The sequence below is a fragment of the Miniopterus natalensis genome, chromosome X (genome assembly GCF_054644295.1).
Source record: "Miniopterus natalensis isolate mMinNat1 chromosome X, mMinNat1.hap1, whole genome shotgun sequence".
NCBI lineage: Eukaryota > Metazoa > Chordata > Mammalia > Chiroptera > Miniopteridae > Miniopterus > Miniopterus natalensis.
This window is the reverse complement of record NC_142103.1, coordinates 40,556,493-40,565,047: the sequence shown is the minus strand read 5'-3', so window position 1 is coordinate 40,565,047 and position 8,555 is coordinate 40,556,493.

The window sequence follows — 8,555 nt, the reverse complement described above, 5'->3', positions numbered from 1 at the left end:
GTATAATCTGTATTAATCAATAAAAACTACTTACATGAAGATTAAAAACAATAGGCCATAACACACTATATACTAATAGCTAAATTTTGATGAGACAATTTGTCTTTAATGTCCTTCAGTGACTCTCTAGAAAGCTGTTTTTCATTCATTCTTACTTAAGAGCTTGGCTTTATGCAGATATTAAGTCAATATGTCACTTATATTTCTATACATTTTAATTATCTTTTTGTTTCAAGGAAGCCAACTTCTCCTTAACCCCACCATCTTTTTTCCTACAATATTTTATTCTTAGTTTAGGCATGTGTGGTCTCTCAAACATTAGTGTGGATAAAAGTTACTTGGAAAACTAGTTAAAACTGCAGTCTTGTTCCATATTCCCAGATATTTTAATTCAATAAGTGGCATTGCTAAGAAATCTACATTATTAAGGGATTAGCAATGTTTTATTTCAGAAATAACAATGTTTAAAAAAACACAAAAATTGACATCAATTATCAATTGATAAAGGAAAGAACATTTTGGCATTATTGAAATTAAACAAAAATTCTTAATTTAAATATATTTAACTTAATAAAAATGTTATATTCTATTCCTAAATGAGAAAAAGAATCTGCATTTTAACAACTGTCTCAGGAGATTATAATGCAGGTGGTCTGTTCTAGATCTTGTTCTTTCTCATCTGATGCCAGTATCAATCCTGCATTAATGTGTTCAGAAGACTTTTTGTGTAGTAGCCAATTCCCTTTCAAGGAGTTATCTGCCAGAACCAGAATTTGGGCTAAGATCAGGCTTAAGTACACTTGTGAACTCAAATAAATGTAAGATATGTGAGTAGAATATGGCCAATGAATAAATTCTTTAAGACACTGGAAAACAGAGCTTCCAATTAAAAAGTACAATAAGTAAAGGGCCAAGTGTGTAAAGAAAGGACATATGCACCATCACTAAATGACCAAAATCCACATTGCTATTTAATGGGTAGTAAACTGACAAAAAAATTCAAGCATCAAATAATCATAGGAGATCTAGGCAGAAAGTCACAAATCAAACCCTAGTAAGAATTGGCAACCAATATTGGTGGCTCACTCAAAAGTGAACAAGGGACCAAGAACAGAAATCCAGAAAAATTTTTGGAGAACATAGTGTGAACTTGAGAAATTAGATAGCAATATCAGAGAAGGGTCAATAGCAAGATTATTGACTATGATTTGTTGAGCAATAATCTTAATTTTTATAAGATTGATCCCAGATTTTTCAAGGAGAATGAATACCAATTGGCATAATGTTGCCACAGTTTAGGAGATTAGAGTACTATCATAGTAGGATGCCAAAGAGATATTAATAATTACACTAAATATATTCCATACTAACACTTTTGAATTCAGTTGGTCAAACTTTTACTGAATGCAAAGCACTGAATTGAGATGTGTGATACACACAGAAAAACGTTCTAGAAGGGGAGGTATGAAATGTTCAATAATAGTTACAATTCAGGGTAGGGGGCAAAACACTCCAAGAGAGGTAGCAATTAAATTATACAGTGGTTCATATGAGAAATCAAAATAGTCAAAAAGAATTTCATACTCTAGTAAATGCTAAGCATGCTTATCTATTTAGGGTTGTGTACTGATATGTGCCACTATGGAATCCCTCAAAGGATGAATAGAAGGTATAGAAGGATGAATACATAGATAGTTATGTGACAAATCAAATATAGTCAAAGGTTTTTGTAGAATCTAAGAGGTGGGTATATTGGTGTTCACAGTACAATTTTGTCTACTTCATTTTCATAATAAAAGGTTGGAAATTGAAACTTCAAGTGCTGGTACAATTTAAACAGGCAGAAACAAGTGGGGTTATAGTGAGGGAAAAGCAGAAAAGGGAAAATAAAATGAACAAAGTTGGGAAATTTCAAGTATATGTAGGGGATCAAAAAACACTCAGAATATTGAGTAATGGAGGAAATAGAGAATAGTGGAAAAGAGGGTTTAGCCCAGATTATGTAAAGTTTTGAGTTCTTTAATCAACAGTTTATTCTTTAGACATTGAGAAGTGAAGTGACCATTTTAGCAGCAATGGCTGACTAATACACCCAATTCTATTATTTTGCCAACTTTTTCCTGCTATTGCATTTTCTCTTCATATAGATCATGCTTCTCTATGCCTGCTCCTCAGTTTATAATCACAGCACCATAGCTTTCTTCTGGTTACAAAGCTTTCTATCTGGTACAAAATATGGCCTTTATTTTCCTGATGCCCTTATCCTTCTAATGTCCTGCCTTACCTATCTCCAATGATGTATGATTTGCATTATCTGCTTTCTTACCTCTGTTCTTGGGTTACTGAAAATAGCTATACATAATCAAAGCTAAAAGATTCCAATTGCATACCTATACTTTTCAACCTCAAATGTGCTGCATCTCGGGAGCCTCTAATTAATTTTTTTCCAGTAAATACATTTTTCAAAAATAACTGCAAAGTACTTAATCTTGTTTCTTTCACTCTTCATATTGTCATGCCTCACACTTTTACTGAGAAAACAGAGATGAACTGTTAAAACCCATTTTAGCATCTTGTCTAACTCTATCTTCAGAATTCATTTTTATGCCTAGGCTTGATAGGGCAACGGGAAAAATTGTCAGTAACAAAATACTTTGAGTATTGGAGCTGGAGAAGTACATGCCTGCCTGGAGATGTACAGTGCTGAAAGAATGCAACCAGTGCTATCATATGTGACACTGAAATAGGGAAGGAGTGATTAAAATGTATCCTGACTTTCCTCTCCATCTGTCTTCCTAAAGGCTCATGGTTTCAAGTGGTCTAAGCCAATCAGAAGAGAACCAGTAAGTGAGCCCAATTAAGGGAAATCAACCAGGGCACAGAGCATGGCAGAGGAGAATGAAGAATGAATGGGGTGTGCAGATAGAGAATAATCTGCACATTACTTCTTTCCTTCAATTTCTGAGGCAGAAGAGTCTCTTTCCCTTTTCTGTTGCCATGAGTAACACACTTAGCTTGGTCCTTAAACCCACAAGCACCCTTCTGCTATGGGATCTTGAATCACCAATTATTTTTAACTATTTATTTTTATTGAACAACTAATGCATTATTTATCTTTGCTCCATAAACACCCAGATTACTCTCCTTAAAAAAAGAACAGTATTATGTTTTCTGTGCATCTTTACACCCACCCACACACACATGCACACATATCCATGACTGAATACAAATCTATAATTACCTTTCTGAAAACTCTTGGGGACAGATGTGTTTTGGCATTTTTTTCTTCATATTTTCAATAAGCAATATGGTACAGATACTATATATTACAGTGACTAATATAGGTTTGGGAACTTGCAAGGGATGGCACAAGACAAGGGAAATGAGAATATAAAGAATTCCAATGAATATTTTGTTGAATGACTAGCTGTGGAGTAGAGATTTGATAATGGGCCAGAAGAAGCTGAGGTGTTAGAAGGCTAGGAACATGCACTAGGGATAATGATGTTTCTGAATAACAGAGTTACCAGAAGGCATAAAGTGAGGGAGGTGACAGGATGGAGTGTGTTAGCTATTGTCATAACAATGCAAAATCTCTCTAGCTATTGCCATAATGATTCACAATCTCTGTGTCAAAGGACAGCAAAGTACACTCTGCCAATCATGATACCATGGCGAGGGTGTGGGTATAAAATATTACAATAGAGGGATTGAGAAAAAGAACTCAAGTTATTACTATGACTGTCAAATAGCTTGGAGGAAAAACATGTTCAAGTGATTAATTAGGTCTAAGATTTTTGCAATATATGTGAAGCAAAGGAAACACAGTCATCATTTGAGTTGAGGACTGGAATATGAGTCATGCTTTGGAGGTGTCAGTGTATGAATGGCAATGACCATGATTAAAAAAAAAAAAAAAAAAAAGTAGACCAGATAAGGAATTTCACCGTAGTGGGTTATACTATCCTGTAGAGCATTGAAAAACATTAATAAAAATGGAAATAATGTATTAGAGGTAGCTTAGACTATAATAGAACAGGAGTTTTAAGAGGCTGCAAAAGACAAATGATATATTATCAACAGTAAGGGATAAAAAATATGTTGATTCCCTTTCACTTAATATATAGAATGAGAAGTTATTTGTTTATTTTTTATTGAGATTATATATAAATATCATGTGATAAATATACTTTCTACTATTAAAATATGATTTATCATCACCTATGTAGGTCTTAATATGTAGATATAGATATATAGATAGATATAGGTATAAGTATAGATGATATAGATAGATATAGATATATAGATATAGATGATATAGATATATAGATATAGATGATATAGATATATAGATATAGATGATATAGATATAGATATAGATAAATAGATATAGATGGATATAAAAGCATACATTATATTAAGAATTTGGAATGGACACCTCTAAAGAAGATGAACATTAAGTAGTCAAAACAAATCACTTAAATGAAGTTAGTTTGGAGATAGGTATATTCAACAACAAATATTTTGACACAAAATACATTGCTGCAATATGGAATTTTGAAATTGGAAGGTCTGACAGTCTCAATGCTGACATGTTCAATAGAAAAATCACACCTACATTTATCCACAAGTTAGATTTTACATTTTAATATATATAAAATGGAAATCAATTAGATGAAATATTCACTAATATGAAAATATCCATGTTCCATCCTATAATATCCTGCTTTTCATCTAAAAGGAATATTACAAGGAAGAACAAACTGAGACTTCATTCAAAACTTAGTTACACATGCAAATTACTATAAAGTAAAAGCTAAAAATGTCAATGTATATCATTGTGAAATGTATATAATCTGAGAGAGTGAAAGTTATTTTTAAAGTACTTTAAAACCTTTCACCAAACGGAGATCAACTATTGATTGTAGTTATATATCAAGGTTTGTTCCATATTAAACACAAGAGAATCAGGTGAAATTGAGAATGGACTTATATTTTATTGTTTAGATCAATTAAGCATTTTGAGACTAATATAATTTCATATTGTGAATTTGGGAATTAATCTTCCCAAATACTATGATGCATATTATTCTGGTAGGTTTTAGTAATTTGCCATCAAATTTATTTATTTATTTATTTATTTATTTATTTATTTATTTATTTATTTATTTTATTTATCTTTATTTTTGAAAGTATTACAGATGTTCCCCCCATTGATCCCCTCCACCCCACATCCACCCTTATTTTGAATTTCCAGTTTTGACTTGTTATTTGTAATAATTTAGAAGATAAATGCTAGTAAATATTAAAACCAAATGTTGTTTGTCACAAAATAAAAAGTGAGACAGTATTGTTATGCAGACCATAAATACATAAGAACTGTGATGGAAATTAAAACTTTTTTGTTACACTGACTACTAGCATGCCACCAGTTTGGTAAAGAAAAGAAAAAATACTATATTGAATTAGCTAAAACCCTAATAGAAAACAAAGTCAGATAAAAGTAGTATATAATTTTGAATATCATGAAATGTAACTTGGTATGGTTTCATGATGTGGATTATTTCAATTTGCTATAGAGAAATTCTCACAGGAAAATTAATAATTCTTTTAAAAAATTATTTCTTAGCATTACTACTCTTAGTTTTTTAATGCACAAGAGATATGGCTTTGAGATATTTTCTCTTCATGTATATTCCTGTAACATCACCAGTTAAATGCCATTCATAATTCATTTATTTTACTTGGAAAGTTAAAGGAATTCAGAAGTATTTATGGTCATAAAGTTTTGAACTAGAGCTATTCTTTTTTTAAATTTATCTTTATTGTTGAAAGTATTACAGATGTCCCTTTTTTTTCCTCCCATTGATCCCCTCCACCCCACATCCTCCCCACTCTCAGGCCTTCCCCATACCATTGTTTGTGTCCATGGGTTATGCATTTATGTATATAAGTTCTTTGATTAATATCTCCCCCCACTCCCCCCCCTCCTTCCCTCTGAGAACCATCAGTGTGTTCCATGCTTCTATGTCTCTATCTATTTTGTTCATCAGTATATTTTGTTTATTATATTCCCTTTATGAGTGAAATCATGTGGTACTTGTCTTTCTCTGACTGTCTTATTTCCCTTAGCATAATGCTCTCCAGTTCCATCCATGTTGTCCCAAAGGATAAGAGATCCTTCTTTTGTATAGCTGCATAGTATTCCATGGTATAAATGTCCCACAGTTTTTTTATCCACTCATCTACTGATGGGCACTTGAGCTGTTTCCAGATCTTAGCTATTGTAAATTGTGCTGCTATGAACGTAAGGGTACATAAATTCTTTGTGATTGGTGTCTCTGGTTTCCTAGGATATTTAGTTATTCTTGTACATCTAAAATTTTTAAATAATTTGATTGAAATTCTTTAATATTTTTTTCACTTAGATTTTAAGCATCATATTTTTCTTTAAAAAACAACAACAAAAGATGTAGAAAGATTCTGGGAAGGTGACAGGTGGGTTACATAGCTCATAAATCTCTCTGAATTCTTACATAAATCAAATAGATTGAGTAGGTAACAAACTAAAAACTGAGAGACCAACTTCTGGAATGGAGGAATAAAGACCAAGGCAAAACCCCTTCCCAACAAACAAAGTGGAGACAGACTCATGGATACAGAGAACAGACTAACAGCTGTCAAAGAGGTAGGGCTTGGGGGACTGGGTGAGAAGAGTGAAGATTTAAGCAAAGAAATAAAAAAGGGAAAGGCTCATGGGCACAGACAACAGTGTGGTGATTGCCAGAGGGAAGGGAGTGTTGGGGGAGGAAGAAGACAGTAAAAGGGGGATAAATGGTGATGGAAGGAGACTTGACTTGGAATGGTGAACACACAATAAAATATACAGATGATGTATTATAGAATTGTACACTTGAAACTTATATAATCTTATTAACCAATGTCACCTCAATAAATACAATAGAAAATCATATAAAATCTCTGGAAATTGTCCTATAAGCATACAGCAAGTGGAGAAATATTCATTCAAGAAAACTTACTAATTTTAGTTAGAACCTATGAGAGTCTGTGGCATTTGAGCCATAATCTACTTCATTACTGTTACCTTTCCTCACCCTACTTCATGTTATGGAAACTATCCCAGAAGGCTGGGGGTAGGAGTTTGGAGGCTGCCTACCTTTCCCCCAAGTCAGCCCTGGATTTCAGAAGCTCTACTCCAGGCAGGTGTGACATATAGGACCTAGTCTTTCTTCTTCCTCTCAGCCATATTCTTAGGGTAGGAATACTTTGCTAGAGGTGCATCATGATAATAATACTAGGTCTGCAATTTTCTGGTCCAAACTTGCTTGCTTATTGAGTGCAGGGTCTACTCAAAGGGGGTTAAGTGAGAAGACCAGAAGCTGTCACACCTGTCTGCTCCCAGTGATTATTAGATTAGAGGTATGATGCATAGAGAAGGGGGCTTTTGTATCTGCCCTCAGATATTTGACAGTGCCACAAATAGAAGTAAGCCAGAAATGCAGGCCTTATGTATAAAGAACTCCACAACTTTACCTGAGGGGACTGACATTATTTATAACAGAGCTTAAGGGCATTGTTGATGACAAAGGAGATATTGGTGGAGATAAAGTAATAGGGAATTCATAGATTCATGAAACAAGTAACAACAAAGTGTCAGAGCAATCAGAAGTTTAATAAAGAGAACCAGCAGAAGAGACACACAAGAAGGCCTTTATTGAGATCAAAGTCAACACGAGTAACTCCAAGGAAGCCAGTCTTAATAATATCACAGTTGTCCCAGAGTGTCTACAAGACTGTGTGCATTTTCAAAGATACATTGCCTTAGGAGTGATCAAAAAGGGAAATCTAAGCTACTAGTCCCTGAATGAACATGTGAAAAAATAGAAATTCATTGAACTGCTCATCAGCCTACAAGCTATAAGCATATATCCAATGTTTAAATATAAAATTCTAACTGGCAAGAGAGGTATTAACAACAACCTGTGACAAATAAGTGGCTTACACTGACCCAGAGTTGACTGGTAAAGCCTAGGTAGTTAGATTAAAAATAAAAAGAAATCCTGGCCAGTGTTGCTCAGTGGTTGAGTGTTGACCTAGGAACCAAGAGGTCATGGCTTAGTTCCCAGTCAGGGCACATAAAGGATTGCAGGCTCGATCCCCAGTAGGGGACATGCAGGATGCAGCCGATTGATGATATTTCTCTCTCATCAATGTTTCTATCTCTCTCTACTTCTCCCTTCCTCTCTCTCTAAAAATCAATACAAACATATTTATAAAAAAATGTGTAGGGACATCAGAGATTGCACACTACAAGAAAAACACTCACATAATTAATTCAGCAAAGTCACTAAACTAATAAAGGAATAATAAAGCAAACAACATTCACCTTTTGCAGGAACAGTTTACAGAGTTGTGATATCGTTTAAAATGTTCATTTTCAACAAAAAAATTATAAGAGAGGAAAACAGAAAACTTTGATCCACACACATTAAAAAAAACAACAACCAAAAAAGCAAACCACAGAAACTGCCTGT